The sequence below is a fragment of the Acomys minous genome (assembly GCF_964271855.1).
Source record: "Acomys minous genome assembly, chromosome: 19".
Taxonomy (NCBI): domain Eukaryota; kingdom Metazoa; phylum Chordata; class Mammalia; order Rodentia; family Muridae; genus Acomys; species Acomys minous.
Genome location: NC_140499.1, coordinates 13,723,578 through 13,743,337, shown reverse-complemented (window position 1 = coordinate 13,743,337; position 19,760 = coordinate 13,723,578). Strand labels below are relative to the sequence as shown.

At 46.2% G+C, this 19,760-nt stretch overlaps 1 protein-coding gene and 1 pseudogene across 2 annotated transcripts in view; both read right to left on the bottom strand.

Annotated features, from left to right (window-relative positions):
- LOC311590233 (uncharacterized protein) overlaps window positions 1–19,760 on the bottom strand; it is a gene marked incomplete at its 5' end in the record, with an annotated part of 618,389 nt that overhangs the window by 535,350 nt on the left and 63,279 nt on the right. The gene's annotated exons all lie outside the window — the stretch shown is intronic.
- LOC311590186 (cancer-related nucleoside-triphosphatase-like) lies at window positions 5,528–6,139 on the bottom strand (annotated as a pseudogene). The gene has a single exon. The product of its transcript is annotated as a cancer-related nucleoside-triphosphatase-like (transcript).

The following is a 19,760-nucleotide window of genomic DNA, read 5'->3' as shown; positions in this document are numbered from 1 at the left end:
CCCGGTGTCCCTATGTACAGATAGTGTGATTCCATACTTAAAAGACCCCAGTTTCCACCAGACTCAGACTTGATTAACATGTTTAACAAAGTAGCAAGACACAAAATCAGGAAAAATTTCCATTAAGATCAGGAAGCTTACTTCCTACTAGCTAGTTTTCACAATGTTGGAAGGTGCTATACAGGTTGTTTGGTGTGTGTGTGTGTGTGTGTGTGTGTGTGTGTGTAGGCAGTCATCAAAAGTCTTACCCAGGCAAACCCCCTGTGATCTGCAATAATAACCAGTATGATCAAATACACAAATGGGTACAGTAGTGGCATGAATGTTATGGGTGTCCACAAGCAATATAAAATATTTAGGAGTTACTCTAACCAAGCAAGTGAAGGACTTGTTTGAAAAAATTTCAAAACTCTGAAGAAAGAGATTGAAGATAACATGAGAAGATGGAATGATCTCCCTTGCTCATGGATAGGGAGAATTAACATAGTAAAAATGGCCATCCTACCAAAAGCAATCTACAGATTCAATGCAATCCCTATCAAAATACCTATACAATTTTTAAAGACATTGAAAGTTCAATTCTGAACTTCATATGGAAAAACAAAAAACCCAGAATAGCTAAAACAATCTTGTACAATAAAAGATCCTCTGGAGGAATCTCCATACCTGATCCCAAGCTGTACTATAAAGCAACAGTAATTAAAACAGCATGGTACTGGCACAGCAATAGGCTGGTTGATCAGTGGAATCCAATCGAAGACTCAGATATGAATCCACACACATATGGTCACTTGATTTTTGACAAAGAAGCCAAATCTACTCAATGGAAAAAGGATAGCATCTTCAACAAATGGTGCTGGTCTAACTGGATGTCTAAGTATAAAAAAAAAATGCAATTGGACCCATATTTGTCACCATGCACAAAACTCAAATCCAAGTGGATCAAAGACTTCAACATAAAACCAGAGACACTAAGTCACTTAGAAGAAAAAGTGGGGAAGAGCCTGGAACACATTGGCAGAGGAGACAACTTCCTGAACAGAACACCAACAGCCCAGGCCTTAAGGTCAACAATTAATAAATGCGGCCTCATGAGGCTGAGAAGCTTCTGTAAGACAGGAGACACTGTCAAGAGAACAAAGCGACAGCTTACAGACTGGGAAAAGATCTTCACCAACCCTACATGTGACAAAGGTCTAATATCCAAAATATATAAAGAACTCAAGAAATTAAGCACCACCAAACCAAATAACCCAATTGAGAAATGGGGCTCAGAACTAAACAGAGAATTCTCAACAGAGGAATATCAAATGGCTGAGAAACACTTAAAGAAATGCTCAGCCTCCTTAGGTATCAGGGAAATGCAAATCAAAACAACTCTGAGATTCCATCTTACACCCATCAGAATGGCTAAGATCAAAAATTCAAGTGACACCACATGCTGGCAAGGATGTTGAGAGAGAAGAACACTCCTTCATTGCTGGTGGGAATGCAAACTAGTACAGCCACTTTGGAAATCTATCTGATGCTATATCAGAAAACTGGGAATAAGGCTTCCTCAAGACCCAGCTATTCCACTCCTTGGAATATACCCAGAGGATGCTCCAGCACACAACAACATTTGCTCAACCATGTTCATAGCTGCCTTATTCATAATAGCCAGAACATGGAAACAGCCTAAGTGTCCCTCAGTAGAAGAATGGATAAAGAAACTGTGGTACATATACACTATGGAATACTACTCAGCTATTAAAAACAAGGAATTCCCAAAATTTGTGGGAAAATGGATTGAACTAGACATGATCATAATGAGTGAGTTAACCCAGAAGCAAAAAGAGTCAAATGGTATATACTCACTTATATCTGGACATTAGCCCAAGGGGCATGTCTCATGAAAGTCTTCACTTACCAGGAAAGTGGGACAGAGGGGAGGACACCCTATTGGGACTCTAGGTGAGAGAAGCATGGGAGAATGGGGAAATAGAAGGATCCAGAGGGTCCTAGAAACCTACAAGAAGAGCATTATGATGGGCTGATCTGGGCCCAGAGGTCCTGCTCAAACTATGGCACCAGCCAAGGACAATACCTGCAGTAAACTTAGAACCCCTACACAGATCTAGCCAATTGACAGGACATTCTCCACAGTTGAGTGGAGAGTGGGGACTGACTTTCACATGAACTCTGGTGCCCTATATTTGACCACGTCCCCTGGATGGGGAGGCCTGGTGGCACTCAGAGGAAGGATAGCAGGCTACCAAGAAGAGATTTGATACTCTATGAGCATATACAGGGGGAGGAGGTGCCCCTCAGTCACAGTCATAGGGGAGGGGAGTAAGGGGAAAATGGGAGGGAAGGAGGAATGGGAGCATACAAGGGATGGGATAACAACTGAGATGTAATATGAATAACTTAATAACATTTATTTTAAAAATGAAAAAAAAAATGTAGTGTCTGCAGTTATCCGAGAAATACAAAGTAAAACTGCTTTGAGATTCCATCTCACACCATGATGGCTTTCATCAAGAAACAAGTGATAACAAATGACAGCATGGAATTGGCAGGAAATGACCCTCCTGCACTGGTGGTGGGTGTGTAAACTGACACAGCCACCATGAAGAGCTGTCTGCAGCTTTTTCAAAACTCAAAATAGAACCACTATGTATGTGCCCTAGCTAAGTGACCCCTGGGAACGGACCTGAAGAGCTCCGTATCCTACCACAGAGATGCTGGCACACTGTCCTGCTTGGCTTCTCTGTTGCTGTGATCAAACACTGACGAAAGGCAGTTTGGGGAGGAAAGGGTTTATTTAGCTTTACAGGTTACAGTTTTCATCATCAAAGGAAGCCAAGCCAGGAATTCTTAGGCAGGAAGTGGAGCAGAGACCACAGAGAGGGCTGCTTACTGGCTTGCTGCCCATGGCATGGTAGGCCTGCTTTATTAATTATATGGCCCAGGATCACCTGGCTGTCACCAACCATAGTAGGTGGGATAAGCTCTCCCACATCAATCATTGATAAAAAAAAAAATGCTCCACAGAGGTGCCCACAGGCTGACCTGATGGCCTGATGGCACCAGTGCCTCAATTGAGGTACCTTCCAAGGTGACTCTAGTTTACCAAGTTGGCAATAACTAGCCAGCACACACACACACACACACACACACACACACACACACACACACACACACACACGTGCTTATTGCTGCTCTGTTCACGATAGTAAGGAAATGGAACTGGCCTCAGTGGCCATCAGCGGACCAGTGGATAAACAGAGTGTGGCATGCGTGCCGAGCAGAACTGTATTTAGCCAAAATGAAAAATAAAATCTGCAAAAATATGGGTGGAACTTGGAGATAGTATATTAAGTGAGGTAACTCGGGTTCTAAAAGACAAACACCGTATCTTTTCCCTCATATGTGGGTAAGAAATACGCATATTTGTGTGAAGTGAGTTATGTAAAGCTTGGGAACGTGGATAGGTGGCCATGGTGAGGGGAGGAGTCCTTACGTGATGAGGGGCAGAACACGTATGACATGACGTCAGGAAAGGAGAACACTGGACATGGGAAGGCTTAAGCAGGAGGGAACGTGAGGCCATGGGGAGAGGAAGGGGTTGGTGAGAGGGTTCAACCCAAGATAACAACTTAGGTGAAAGCTATAAGGAAAACTGATGCTTGGTAAGCTAAACAAAATCTATTTTTTAAAGAAAGGATTGAATGGAGATTCCATGTATGAGTGTGAAAAAGCTGCTCCCAGAAGCCATAAATTATTAAATAAAAGGCATAGTGCCAGGAATGGGCTATTTCTTCATTAGTTGTTGGCAAGGGAAGCTGCTGAGGGTCCAAAAACAAGACAATAATTGCCACTACTGTTGGGTTTCCAGTATAAGAAAGTAGTAAAACCTTATTAACTTCTGGCTAACCCCGTCAGTTTCCAGAAGGCCCTGGGAAGGCTGCTGGAGAGAACTGTCAATACTCTTACTCCTCCCTAGACCCATATGCAACACTACTAACCAACTGGGCAAGGTGAGCCTGATGGTGCAACAGTGGCAAGACTGTTGTAGGGGCCACCAAGCTCTTTCTGGTTCGATTTAATGCTCATAATACAGGAGGGAAAAAAGTACATCTGATACTGTAAATCCAGTCCCATGCCTGTGGCTAGAAGGACATAGGCCATCCTGAGGATGCCATTGGAGCTGTTTTTCTAAATGTACATGATATAACTATTAGACTTCATTCAGATAACTATGCTGACTCACACAGAATAGAGTTGCTACCAGTTGTGCTCAGAGAAATTCTTTTGGCAGTGCTCAGCCGTGACTCCAGAGGCTCTGATGTGGTCAAAGTATTGAGAATATATGACTAGTGAATGCTCAGACATAAGTAGAATATCTATATTTCTACCTTCCAAGGCCAAGAAGACACAGTAGAAGAAGGAGTAAAAAAAAAAAATAAGTGCAAGAAGGTGAGGAGGGAGTGTGGAACACTGACTTCCGGGCAGGACTGCTGCACTCTCAAAGCTCATAAAAGCTATAGTTAACTGTACAAGATTGGAGGTGTCAACATCTTGTGATGAAAGGGGTCCTGCCCTTCCCTGAGGATTTATAGTCAGACAACAGTTTGTCATGGAGAGAGAGACACTTTCCTCACTGGTGTAGCCATTGGTAGATACTCACCTTCCTGTGAACGAGCTGCCATTGAGTCACATGTATGTGTGCGTGCGAGGAGAGAGAGAGAAAGAGAAAGAAGCAATACAGTAGAAGGAACCTCATTGAAAAGAGGAATAGCAAGGAACTCATCATGATATATGATCAAGTGTGATTGAAAAAGAAGTCTTAAAAAGAAGAATTCAAGCAGCTAGTCTTGATTCATGAGGGTCATTTAACCTCAAGAAAGTTTGGATGAAAAGGAAATCTTAAAAGGAAAGGGTTTATATACTGCAGCATTATCCAAAAGTGAGAATTATACTCAAACATAAAATATCAGGTGTAGAAAATTGCAGAAATAAGTCAAGATAACTGGTAGCACTGAAAACATCAAGGAGATGTACATAAAGACAATGGAAGATACTTTTATGGGAAGTTAAAAAGCATTAAATAGGATCAGAAATATGAGTGGAACTTAAAAAATAAATGCATCATGAAAAATATAGTTGTCTTTGTTTTTTTCTGAACCAACAGATTTATTTCCATTTTTCTTAGACAATAAACAAGAGAGGAAGAGGAGAACTAAGTTTCTTTTCTTTGGAAATAACTGAAGCTGCACGCGGAGAGGCGCTTGTTACCTACAGCATCCAAGGTCAAGGAAGACAGGATCTCTTTCTTCTCAGCCCCAAACACATTATAAACCCTGACGTGAGAAAATTCCAGACTCACTTTAGAATTTACTCAAATCACATGGCACAATGGCAAAGGGAAATAGAGACAGGAGCCTTGAGCGTACACAAGACACAGTGGACTGTTCTCCTGGCACTAGGCAAGTCTGACAGAAAGCAGCTGCCCATCTCTCTTGGATGGAAGGTACAAGGCTGGTCAATGCCGAGGCAGCAAACCTGAACAGGCCGTGACCAGCAGGCAAAGCTGGACCGAGACAGCTGCTGCTTCAGGTCCGGCTGCTCTGTAATAGGTCCCATTATCTGGCAAGAAGCTAGTTCCATTCTCCTTGGTGACGTTGAACACCTTCACGTCACGGCAGTTCCTGATCTCCTCCACCCGGGGCCAGCAGCTTCTCTTTGGGAACTGGGATGTTCCAAGGACCACAGTGCCTAGAGTGGGCAGCGTCTGGTGGACTGCTTGGATGAAGGGCTGGCCAAAAAGCTCCGTTTTCCCAATCTCATCGATGGAGCACACTCTGTGCCCAGGGCCACAGCTGGGCCATTCGTTTCTTAGGACAGGTAGTGCCAACTACTCAAAAGAAGCCCCGCTCAACACTCGTTTTTTCCACGTGGAGGCTGTGGCCCAACCTCCCGAGCACCAGACAGGATGATGACATCAAATCCTTTCCTTCTCCTTCCCTGTCTGACTTCATGAGTGTAAAATCCATCCACGGGCACCCTGGACGACATCAGGACCTCACTGACTTTCTGGATCAAGATTGTTGTGCCCAACCCATGGGGGCACAGTGAGGAACCCGTGCCATGCCATGTTCTAGGGGTCATGGTCATCTTTATTTTTTTAACTGGAGGAAATCTGCTGCCCAGCAAGCACACTCCTTGTGTCTGTCACTACAGTTACAGCCCCTGCACAGAAAAGAAACCAAGGGCACTTTGCGCTGTATGAGATCCATTTTCTTGTAAGGCCATGTGCATGGGCTTGGGCTGTGGTCTTACCAATCTATCCCAGACTAGTCCGTGAGGATGGAAGCCTAGATTCTTCAGCCTGCTTTCCTCATCGATGGCTCTGAGCATACTGCTTCTGCCTGAACAAAGCAAGGAGACCATGAATCTGAGCTGGACAATTAGTCGCATGGCACAGTTGCACAGCTGAAAGCATGAGTACTCATGAACAGGATGATCTTCCGAGTCTGTGAGAAAGGGCTGAAAGTCATCTTCTATTCCATATCACTCTGCTAGCAGAATTCCAGAAGGTTCCAGTGCTTCCAGAACACTGGGCTTACTGTGATCTCCCTTCTCTAGTCAGTTTTTCTCTTAATGCCGCCTACATCTTCAGGGGCCTAGGGTTAAGTTGAAACACGTGTCACTTCATGGTGACAACATCCTGATGACCCCTGACTCCTCACAGGGCTGTTAAGTCATGATCATACTGAACTCTGGAAAGAGAAAGCCCTCCTTGACGCGTGGGGAGTATCCTGCGGGAGCAGCACTTGTGGAAAGGCCAGTTCAAAGGTAACTGCAAGGGCTGGCATTGCTTGGCAATTAACCTGCTTGCTGTGCAAGAGCAGAGGCCTGTGTTTGCATCCCGAGTACCCACATATAGCAGGTATGGTAGTACACATCTGTCAGTCTGGGCCGGGAAGTGGAGAGAGAGGAGGAGCTCAGGAGCTCAATGGATATTGTCGCTGAAACAGCAAGCTCCAGGTTCAGTGTCTCAAAAGATAAGGTGGAAGGAAGAGGATGAAGAGACCTAATATTATCCTCTAGCCTCCCTGGGCATACACATGAGTAAGCACACCTGCACACACATATGACAACACATACACACACATAAGAGTGACAACAGAGGCCCTTGGGTGGGTTGTTAGTAGCACAGACCAATTAAGATGAGGAGGAATGGGGCCGGGCAGTGGTGGCGCACACCTTTAATCCCAGCACTTGGGAGGCAGAGGCAGGCGGATCGCTGTGAGTTCAAGGCCAGCCTGGTCTACAAAGTGACTCCAGGACAGCCAAGGCTAACACAGAGAGACCCTGTCTCGAAAAACCAAAAAAAAAAAAAAAAAAAAAAAAAAAAAAAAAAAAAGATGAGGAAGAATGGGTTGATCCAAAAACGTAAAATATGGTGCTATATTGGATACAGCAGGTAAGATGTTGTGCTAAGACTGAGCCCTACTACAAAATTAGAAGGTAGCAGTCCTTCCTTGAATAGAGGTAAATAGAGACCACCAAAGAGTACCCGGAACACACTGCCAAGCACCATTAGACTAGCCAAGTAAAGGTATCAAGAAATCTGGGGGTCAAAGGAGAGGTTTGAACTGGAGGTAAAATTCTTGAGTAATGGAAGCTACTTCTCTTCTTTGTTGTTACTCATCTTTACATTACTGTGCACAGCATGAGAAAATCACTTAAAGGAGCAAAGGTTTGTGGGTCATGGCTTTGAAGGTCTCAGTGTACAACGAGCTTGCTTCGTTGTTTTCCTGCCTCAGGTTTGGAGAAGCATTGGGAAGAAGGCAGCGACACAGGAAAGTTACCTACCTCACAGCATCTAAGAGCAGCGCATACCCTTCAAAAGCACAGCTTAGCCACCTGCTCCCTCCAAGTAGGCCCCATGTCCTGCAGTTTACACCACCACTCAAAAGGCCAGTCATCTCTAACTCCATTGTTGTAGTCATCCGTATGTGTCATGACATACACTTGCCCACACACATTCATGTACACAGGCACACACACACACACGTGCACATATTCACGTGCAAACAAAACCTCATGAGCTTCTGTAGGGACAGGTTACATCTATAACATCACTCATCCATCCAGTCACAGATTACTGAACACCTCCCACGTACCACACAGAGTAAAGACGCTGTCTTCTCCTGCTAAGAACAATGCTTTCCTCTTCCTGGAGTAAAGCTCATGAATTCCAGATTAATATTCTTATTTGCCATCTGGCCCTAACTCATTGCACTGATGTGGAGACACTCAGACTCTCCAGGTGAAAAGCTCATCGGCCTGCCATCCTCTGGTGAAATCCTGTGCCTTCCCAATGCCGCCCTCCCTCCCTCTCCTGTGAGAACTCCTCACAAGTCGACTCAGTTCAGGACTTCCTCACCAGCCCAGCCCAAGAACCGGACATGAAGAGTTGTAATGTTCTCCCTCCCACACTACAAACCACAAAAGCACCTTTGAAGGGATTTAGCATTACTGACAAGGACAATATCCTAAGCTTCTAGCCTACCCGAGGGGACAGTGCTGCACATGACATCAAGGCCACAGTATGCTGGCACTGGAATTTCCCATCAAGCCCTGGGCTCTTCCTCTTTCCCTATCCTTACTCTCATGCCTGTTCTCCATTTTAAATTTTTCACAATATAATTTTCTCTTTCTGCCTGCCTAGTTCTTCCTTGAGGAGGGCTATCTAGAAGAATGTAATACTTCTTGACCTGATTTTACACTAAAAATTTTTTTAAAAAGAGCAAACCTCTAACACTGTGCCTTATAACTCTTTTTTAAATATATTTTATTAATTTATTCATATTATATCTCAATGTTATCCCGTGCCTTATAACTCTTATGCAATTTTAAATTTTCATATAAAATGCTCTCTATTGATTTATTAATGCACATTTTTATGATCCTTGATAACTGTAGGTCAAATATAAAAATAACACAGTCATGCATGATGGTGCAAACATTATAATCCCAGCATTTGAGAGGCAGAAGCAGGCGGAACAGAAATTCCAAGCCAGTCCAGACAACAAATGCAAGATCCTGTCTTTAAAATGCAAGGGTTGGGGATGGTAGCTCAGTGGCTGAGTGCTGGGCAGCTGCAAGGCCCTGGATTTAATCTATAGAACTATGAAAATAAGACAACAAAATAAAAGCAAGGGACAATATATATGCCTGACTTTATTACAGACTGCAAACCCTGATTATAAGCCTCAGTGTAGCTGTCAAAAAGCCATGAATGGGAAACCTAGGGACTTCAGAAAAACCTTCCCTGGAGCATCTCCCCAGTAAGGCCCTGGAGCATCTCCCCAGTAAGGCCCAGTCACAGCAAGCTGTCTACCCACTGACAAGGCGGGCACTCGGCACAGGACAAGTTCGTGACATAGCTCTGTACACAGAAATGTACATATGGCAGAACTTACCAAAGAGGCGTTACTGTGCCACTCATTTTGAAAGCATACTTACCACCTGAACATGTCGTTGATTTACTAATCTAGCATATGCTTTAAATTAAAGAGGAGGAGGAACAAGAAAAGGAGAAAGAGGAGAAGAAGGCAGGTGTTGGTACAGTTCTGCCTGGGGGAGGGGAGTGTCCCAGAACCTCTAGAATTAACACTTCTACACAAAACAAGTCAAGCCAAATTAAGAAGGACCTCTTGGGGCTGGAGAGATGGTTCAGAGGTTAAGAGCGCTGGCTGTTCTTCCAAAGGTCCTGAGTTCAATTCCCAGCAACCACATAGTGGCTCACAAGCATCTATACTAAGATTTGGTGCCCTCTTCTGGCCAGCAAGTGTTACATGCAGACAGAACACTATATACAATGAGAGGAGGGAGAGAGAGAGAGAGAGAGAGAGAGAGAGAGAGAGAGAGAGAGAGAGAGAGGAACCTCTTGCGGGTTTCCAAGGTGACATGCTGTGTGTTCCATATAGAGAAGTTTCTAGCAACTTGTCAGTGGAAGTCTTTCAGATTAAAAAAAAATGTACCTTATATGCACAGAGGGCTTTGGTTTGGCCATGAAGTAAGAAATCACATCACTCCCTGGAAAGTGGATGCAACTGGAGATCACTGTGTCAAGCAAAATAAGTGAGGCTCAGAATGACAAATATTCTACACAGACAAAAACAGACATGGCAACAGAAGCAAGGCTTCGGAAGGAAGGGCTGGCAACAAAGGAGGGCAAGAAATGAGAGCGTGTGGGAGTGAGCGTGGTCACAGTAAATGACAACCATGAAGGAGGCGGTCTTTATGAAATGCATCACCATGTACAGCAAACATTCAGCGAAAGAAACTCTTTTTTCAAATGTAGGTACCAGGGGCTGGAGAGATGGCTCAGTGGTTGAGAGCACTTGCTTTTCCACAGGACCCAAGTTTGGGTCCCAGCACCCACCATTGGTGGCACACAACTGCCTGTAACTCCAGCTCTAAGAGAATCCAACTCCCCCTTCTGGCCTCTTCGGTCAGTGCACTCACATGGCATTCACACAGAGACATAGACACATGCATACATATAAATGAAAACAGTATTTTTAAGTAGATGCGTCTCAATGAACACCACTAACCAAGAGTAAATATAGACTAGATTTGGAAAGAAAACAGCTACCCTTGCCATGGAGTCAGAGGAAGCAGATGGGGATGTGAGGATAGAAACAAATCACCAGGCAAAGAGAAGAGGAATTCTCTTGATAGAGGGTGCAGCGTGCGGAATGCGGGGAGGTTGGGTAAGCTCCAGCTGGGGTCAGGGGATGGCTCAGCTTATCTGGTAAGCATCATATCTGGGCGTGAACCCCAGAACTCACATGACAAACTGGGACTAGCTGTTTCTGCTCGTGGCTACTGTGCTGGGAAGGCAGAGGTGAGTGGTTCCTGGGCCCCACAGGCAACAAGCCTGACCTCCTTGGCAGGATCCAGGCCATGGGTGATGTTGTCTCCAAAAACAACCACTGTGTTCAGTCTGAATACTGACATTCAACTCAGGGAGGCAGAGACAGGCAGATCTCTGCGAGTTTGAGGCCAGCATGGTTTACAAATTGAGTCCAGGACAGCCAGAGCTACACAGAGAAATCCAGTCTCAGAAATAAAGATTAACATTTAAGGTTATCATCTGACCTTCACACACACTCACACACACAAATACAAACACTCACACACACACTCATGCTCACACACACGCACACTTTTTCTAAGAAGACATTTGTGGAAATTGAGCAGAGGGAAGTAGGAAGGAAAGCGCTGAAACACCACCCACACAAGAGGAGCAAAGAGCTGTGCAAGGGGATCCTGGTACAGGATTTTAGACCTTTCAAAAGATAAAAAATGTCCAAAACTTCCTGAAAACAGCATGGTGGTGTGCCAAGATGCATATCTTCTTTTATTTTGCTTTGTTTTATTTATGTATAAATGAAATATTTTTTTTGGTTTTTCAGAACAGGGTTTCTTTGTGTATCCCTAGCTGTCCTGGAATGAGTTTCTGTAGACCAGGCTGGTCTCAAACTCACACAGACCCACCTGTCTCGGCCTCCCAAGGGCTGGAATTAAAGGTGTGTGCCACTACTGCTTGGCTTATTTTTTTCATTATTTATTTATTTACTTACTTACTTATTCTTCACTCATACACCACATCCTGACAACAGTTTTCCCTTCCTCCTTTCCTCTCAGTCCCTCCCTCAGACTCACTCCTCCTCTGTTTCCTTTCAGAAAAGAGCAGGCCTCCCAGGGATGTCAACCAAACCCAGCATAACAAATTACAGTAAGACCAGGCACAAACCCTCACATCAAGGCTGAACAAAGCAGCGCAGTAGGAGCAGAAGGGCCCCGAGAACAGGCAAGAGAGTCAGAGACACCCTTACTCCCACTGTTAGGAGACCCACAAGAACACCAAGCTGCACAACCATAGCATATATGCAAAGGGCCTAGCACAGACCTATGCGGGCTCCATTTCTGTGAGCCCCTATGAGCCCTGCTTAGTTTTCTTGTGGTGTTCTTGACTCACTGGCTCCTTCAGTCCATCTTCCTCCTCTTCCTGGAGATTCCGCCAGCTTCGCCTAATGTTTGGCTTTGGGTCTCTCCATCAGTTTCTGAGTCGGCTGCTGGGTGAAGCCTCTCCACTGACCGTTATGGCTAGGCTCCTGTCTACCAGCACAGCAGAATAAGATGTGTATTTTAGAACCTAGCTGGGGCTCACCTGCTTTCTACCACTTTTTAAAAAATAACTTGGCCACTGGCTAGATCTGGGTAGGGGTTTGAAGTTTATGGCCTGTATTGTCCTTGGCTGGAGCCATAGTTTGAGTGGGACCCCTGGGCCCAAATCTGCCTATCATAGTATGACTTTCACACGTACTCTGGTGCCTCATATTTGACCACGTCCCCTGGATGGGGAGATCTGGTGGCACTTAGAGGAAGAATAGCAGGCTACCAAGAAGAGACTCGATACCCTATGTGTATATAAAGGGGGAAGAGGTCCCCCTCAGTCACAGTCATAGGGGAGGGGAATAAGGGGAAAATGGGAAGGAGGGAGGAATGGGAGGATACAAGGGATGGGATAACCATTGAGATGGAATAAGAATAAATTAAAAAAATAAAATTTAGAAAAATAACTTGGGAGAAGTAAGACATTTCGGGTTGTATGCTCATGGAGGGAACCTTAAGGAAATAAGGGTAGGAGAGCTGGGGGAGGAGGGGGGATCCACCTCAGGAGCTGTGTTGCTCCGGCTGCCCCATCCCCAAGGCAAAGGGCTTGTGGGGTTTATGCTGAGGGAGTTTTCTATATGTGGCTGCAGGAGTGTCAGCCACCTGGCCAGAAAGCACAGGAAGGCAGACATGTTTGCATACAGGGACTGCAAAAACCACAGAGGGTCTGGAGCAAGGACCAGGAACATTTATGGGAACCTGTGCTCTGTGTACAGCAGCAGATAGCATGTCAGGACAGTTACCTGTGCAGCATGCATGAGCTAATGTGTGCCCAAGAGCTGTTGTCCATGTTCTGTGTGTTTAAGTAGATGCGACTACAGATGCTGCTCTACAGACCAGGAACTGGAGACACAACAGTGTTAAGGAAAAGATGGAGGGGGGCGGGGACAGTTCACTGTCATTTGGCCCAGAGGTTAAGAATTTGGGTTGTGTCACAGCAAAGGGTTAGTACAGAGCTTCCAAACAGGAACAGAGCACCAGAAGAACCTCTGCTCCCATGGTTCCAAAGGAAGGAAAGTCCAAGTCCAAGGTGGTAAGAACTCTTTGCGCCTTTCAGCCATCTGCCACTCATTCACTGTGTCATCATGTAGAGAGAGGAAGGAGCCGTGGTCTCTTCTTTCCTTGTTACCAGGCTCGCCCTCAGGGCCCTGTGAGGACCTGTTCACCTTCAAAGGCCCTGCCTCCATCATACTGGGGATGGGGCTCGGAAGATGAGCGCGGAGGGTTACACTGAGTGCCTAACTGCTTGTGTGGGCCTTTCTCTGCCAGAAAGGCCACACACTCACTCCACCAAGAGCTATGTTCAACACAGGCCATCTTAGCCACCCTGAGGCTTGGGGAAGGGGCAGCAATTTGAAGGCTCAACAGATAGGAACAAGGAAATGAGCAAATCTACTAATTTCGATATCTTCCACAGCCTTGACTACCTAGGGGAAGGAGGAAGGGCGAGGGGGAAAGGGGTGGCTGAGTGAGCAGGATTCAAGTACGTTATATGCTTGCTTGGAAATGTCAGAATGAAACCCATATACACTTTAAAAGTGCCACAGGCCCAGCATCTGAGCTTCTGACTTACAAACTGATAGGGAAGAGGAATTGAGCCCTTGGGTCTCCACCGGAGATGCAGATATATCCTTGCATTCTTAGGCCTTTAGATCATAGATCAAGCAACGTTGCTGTATCATCTGGAACTCGGGCTGATTTCCAGTGTGGCTGGCTCTTGGGGAGAGATGCATGGAAATCGCCTCCTCTATCCCAAAGAAATAACCTGATCTATGCCATCTTCCCATCCCCATCCCCTGGAGAGACAAATCTCAAGCCATAAGGTACGGTGCGGCAAGAGAAAGAAATGCTGTGGCCTGGTGTGCCTGGAGGTGGCTGTGTTCTCATCCATGCTGCAGAGTGGTCCATGGTGCTGGGCTTAAGTGGCTCCAGCTGGTGGTAATTAGAGCAGGAGAGGAAGGGGAGAGAGAATAGAGGGAGGGTGCTGGGGGCGCCCCATCGCCACCAGGAAGAGCTGATTTGCTAATTTCACTGTTTCCTCCTCATCTGCTGCCACACTCCACCCCCCTCCTCTGCTGGCCATGTGGTGCCTGAGGCCAGTGAAGTGCACCCATCCTTGGTCCCCAGTGTCCTGCCGATGTCTGCATCTCTTAGTTCTCCATCATGGCACAAATGTTAGTGATTTGGTGTATCCCAAGCACGGAAGTTGCTGATGATACCCTGACACTGACAAGCAAACTGTGTAGCAAGAGTTGTAAAGACAAGGTAACGGCACAGGACCCTGTGAATGGGGACACTTAGGCTCAGGGTAGGCTGGCCGGGTGGGTAAGTGGAAGAGGTGACACCTCAGAGAAGCATAAGAGAAATGTCCAAAGGCACAGACAAGAACTGGAGCGAGGACCGAAGAAGGAAACAAAATAAGCCGTTCTAACAAGAACAGCTGGGTCAAACTGGGCAGTGAGCAATGTCTCCCATGCGCGTTCTCGATGCAAGTCTGAGTGGAGACAAGCTGCAGGCAGGCTTGGGTGAGCATCACCCTTAGGAACTGGTTGCTCTGGGCATCTGGGCACCTGACAGCATCTCTGCAATGGCACGCCCACGCCCAGCATCTCCTCTGCAGTCATGCCCCTGCCTCCAACATCTCCACCCCCCACCCCAACACCTTCCTCAGAGTGCTCTGAAGAAGGTGCTAACATGGAGGTACTGGGGATACTCGGTGGCTGTTGATGTCTTACCAACACTGCAGCGGCGGGCTCAAGGAAGTTACGGGCCATAATTGTGTTTTCTCTGTTGTAATACGGCCCTGCCTTAGAACCCATCTTTTACTGCTTGCCTACAGTGAAGGCCCAAAGAGGGCATCTGCCCATTCTCCACAGAAGCAGCTACAAGCCCTCAAGCTGGCAGAACCTTCCAGTCTCTATGATGAACTTTCCTCATTTTCTAACCATAATTGCTGTTTGCCAATTGATTTGGGAACAACAGAGTTGGCCACAGAGTATCCCAAGAAGGTTAACAATCTGACAGGTTAAATTGTGTGCCACAGAATTATACATAGAAACGTCATCTTGTATCTTATTCTAATATCTCAATGCCAGTTGTGGCAAAACAGGCATAAGTCACATGTTCTGGTGAGCAAAATCTTCTAGAGACTAACAAAGGCCACCTCTGATGCTCCTCAAACCCAAACTAAGAGCAGTCCACTTACTGTCCCCTGTCACCCCGGGGAAACCCCTGCTTTCTTACTAGTTCACAGGCCTCTTGCCTTCCCACCCTGTACTTTAGTATGATCATCAAGCCCTCAGTCTTAAGCTAGGTGTCTCTCGGCCCACGGTCTCCGTCTGACTGGGTTCCGGGCTAGCTCTCTTGGGAGCCCACTCCTTCCCCAGTTCTTGTTCATACATTCTGCTTGTGACACTTCTGTGGCACCCTAGACTTTTAGAAAAGTACACAGTAGGCACAAAGCTGTTTCACTTCTTAAAGGCTTGGAAGAAGGTGACATGAAAGAACTGGATGATAAAAAGAACAACGGAGACGTAGACCAAAGAGTTTTCATGTCACCCGGTGTACCCACATATGGATAACAAGCCCTCTTAAAGGTGGTGGTGTTGGGGGTGGGGGTGGGGGGCTGTTAACAACTTAGTGAAGTAAAAATGCTTGTTGCAACAACAGCTACGTCATTAATTGAATAAGCATGCATCTATTTCTCATCCACAGCTTACCTATTAAAAGAAGACTTTGGGGTTCCCATGTGTCTCCCCAGTGTGCTGGTGTGAGGTGCCCCCAATAAGCTTTCTACACCCAGAAATGCAACTAAGCTGTCCTTAGATCATGGTGCCACCTAGTGGTTTGGCTCCTAATCTGTGTGCCATCGGTCTCTCTGAGGTTTCCTTACTCCTCTTTGCAAAGACAGTTCCCTCCCCCTCTCCAAACTCCTTTCTCTTCCAATAGCACCCTGGTTTCCACATGATAAATTAGCACAAAACTATGAGGCACACGCCTGTATGCAAAGAAAGGCAAGCTATAGGATGGGAAAACACTGCCAAAGCATCCCCACCCACCCACTCCCACCCACCCCGACACCCCACTCTCTGGGCCATCGTTCCCTAGGGTGTATCTTACTCATGTACCAACATGTAAGACAACTCTCAGCAAGTGTTTAGAGGCAGGAGGGTGTTTCAGATGAGCAGGCCACAGGTGGAGAGCTGTGGGATTTGGAGCTTAACTGCCATTTCAAGCATTACTCCATGGAAGAGCTGGATTCTGAAGTTAGTGCCTTTGGACTGGCATTCCTTGGGCACGTAGGAGTTTCTTATGAGTTCAGTGGTTCTGTCGTAAGTACATGGCCAAGTACAGCTTGGAGACAACAAGACTGTAAAACTGAGAGAAACGCAATTTGTCAGGAAGAGTTGCAGAAAGCAGGCTGATGCTGTGCCCTGCTCACTCTATGGGGGCAACGGCAGAGCGCTGAGGAGCAAGCTGATGCCCTGGGTGTCCTCAGCATCTGCTTCTAACAGTCTGAGTGGACACAATCAGAAGTCTTTGTTGTCCATGCGTATTGTCTACAGCTTCGAGGTACAAAACTATCTCCCCATTTATAGACTTGTTTTCTCTTAAGCAACTGAAGAAAACGCCCTCTTACTCATTATACTAATATAAAATGATTGTTGGTCTTCCTTTGAAGCTGTCTGTCTGTGTCTGTCTGTCTGTCTGTCTAAACAAATGTGTATTAACTTATGCAAGCCTCCCCATAGCTTTATACACATGGTCCTAGGAAAGTGTTTACAGATTGGAAAACCAAGCAATAGACACCTAAAGACTTCAACCATAATATGTTATAAAATATTATAGAATTCTTAATTATTGTCACTGCAGGGGACAGTCTTTAGAAAGAGACAGAGAAGAAAATGGTCAGAAAGAAGTTGCCAAGAAAATGAACAACAGCCCCATGCCACCCCAGGGGGTGAGGGCCATTCTGCCTGCACTCCTCCTGCAACAGGCGCTAGGAGTCCCTGAACTACTAACTCTGTGTGTCCTTGTCACCCCAGCCACCTCACATCTTAGGGCATGCAGTGCCCCTTGAGCAGGAATGGAAGATGGATCTGCCTAGAAGGGGCTCCAGCCCCATGGTACCACTGCCTGGATAAAAGCTAAGGCTAGCACCCTCCTGTCAGAAAAAGCAGCCCTCCTGTGAACTAAAAGTTCCTCCTCAATCTCCAGCTGATGCTCGTACGAGTCCAACGACGATTCAGAGCCCACACAAAGTGTAAAAATGCGACTGGCCCTGCTCACATGTCACAAAGACTCTTTTTCACCCCATGCACACACCCATCTGGAAACAAGCTGAGTCTCTGGAGTTCTATCATGCGGTTGCCCCATTTATCTAACTGAAATTCAAGGGGAGACCTCCTCCCATGCGCCTGAGGCTCTGTCTAGCTATGGCCTGTTCCTGGGTAAGGAGCTTGTAGCTGTCCAGGAGCTCAACATGGACACCCAGTTCTCCCTTGTTCTCCCTTTTAGACTATTTTACTAGAAAACAATTCACTTCACTCTATCTTAAGTTAGGGTGGCTTTTTCTATGACGAAACACCATGACCAAAAGCAAGTTGGCGGCGGCCGGGGCGGCGGCAGGTGGGGGCGGGGAGGTGCGGGGGTGGAGTGTTTGGCTTACATTTGCACACAGTTCATCCTTCAAGGAAGATAGGAAAGGAATTCAAACACAGCAGGAACCTGGAGCCAGGGTGCACAGGCCACAGAGCAGGAACCTGGAGCCAGGGTGCACAGGCCACGGAAGGGTGCTTCTCACTGACTTGTTCTCCACGGCTTGCTTAGCCTTCTTTCTTAAAGAACCCAGAGATTACCAGGCCCAGGGTAGCCCCGCCAACAATGGACTTGGCCTTTCTCCATGAGTAAATAATAAGAAATGCCCTGCAGACTTGCCGTCAGCCTGCTTCTAAGGAAGCATTTTTTCAATTGAGCTCTTCCTCTCAAATGACTATAGCTTGTATTGAGTTAACATGAAACTAGCCAGCACCCTCTGGAACCTTCTAGTTATGAAAATTCCTTCTCAGCCACTACCCCAGTTGGCCCAGTTGTTCTTCCACCCATGGACACAGCCCCCTGAACTGTACAGAGCAACTTCTCTGCAGAAAAATTTGCCCCATAAGCGTACTGATCAACGGTAGTATACACAAACAACCAATCAAGAAGCTAAAACTGTGAGGAAGGGAGAGTAGAACCGAATGAAGAGGAATCGGTTGCGGGGCTGGAGAGATAGCTCAGCAGTTAAGAGTACTGGCTGCTCATGCAAAGGACCTGAGTTCAATCCCCAGTAACCACATGGTGGCTCAGCCATCTATAATGTGATCTGATGCCCTCTTCTGTCTGATGCTGTCTTCTGTCATGCAGGCATACATGCAATAGAGTAGTTAGATACATATATCTAAAAAAAAAAAATGAGCTGAGAAGCAGAGGCAAGCAGATCGCTATGAGTTCAAGGCCAGCCTGCTCTACAAAGCAAGTCCAGGACAGCCAAGGCTACAGAGAGAAACTCTATCTCAAAAAAACAAAAACAAAAAATGGTTGGAAAAAATTATTCTCTGGTGTGGTTCAAAAGAAGCCCTCCATGTCCTGTCCTGCAGGGGTGGGGCTGCTTCTGAGAGAATGCTCAAGGAATCCCCAGAGAGAAGTGAGCTGAGGTAGGCTGGATCTGCTTACTGTCATCAAGACCTTAAACTCCACTGAACCTGCCATACACAGACAACTGGCCATGGGAGAGTCCAGGGTGTCCAGCAGATGTGTATGCATGAAGACAAAAACATAAAAGCAGAAGGTTTTGTCAGGGAGGGTGTTAGTTTTGTTTGGGAGTGCTGGAGACAAACCCAGGTCTGCACATGTCAGTCATACATTCTGAGATGTGGCCCTAGCACACTAGAAGCAGAAACCGTAAGGGCACAAAACCATAATTTCTGTTGACAAAGAGCCCAGCCCAAAGACAATAAAGCCCCTTTCTTGACCCTCATGTGGCTGCACGTTAGTGACCATCTCCTTTCCCCTGGTCTGTTAGTCAAAAGACAACTGGCCGAGTCCATGCTGTTTCACAAGCCACTGGAATCCATTTGATCCATCATCTCTACAGTAAGCTCTGTCGAGGATGCTGACCAAGAAAAACAGGAGCTAAAGAGTGGGCACACAGCTCAAAGACTGAAGGGAGCAACTTGGATCTGAACGATTCAGGGAGAGTCTCAAAAGCTAGATTCCTGGTTACACTGTCATATCTGTAAACAGTCCCTGGTTATCACATACAGGGGTCCTACCACAGCGAAGGCCATCAGTTAGGTATTTGTGGGGGCTTTTGTTTTAAACAGAGTTTATACTATGTGACACCAAGTAGAAGGAAGTTGTGCTGCTAGATCAACCCAGACCAAGACTTGCAATGCGCACGGACACACATGCAATGTGCATACACACACACACACACACACACACACACACACACACACATACACACACACACAAAATAA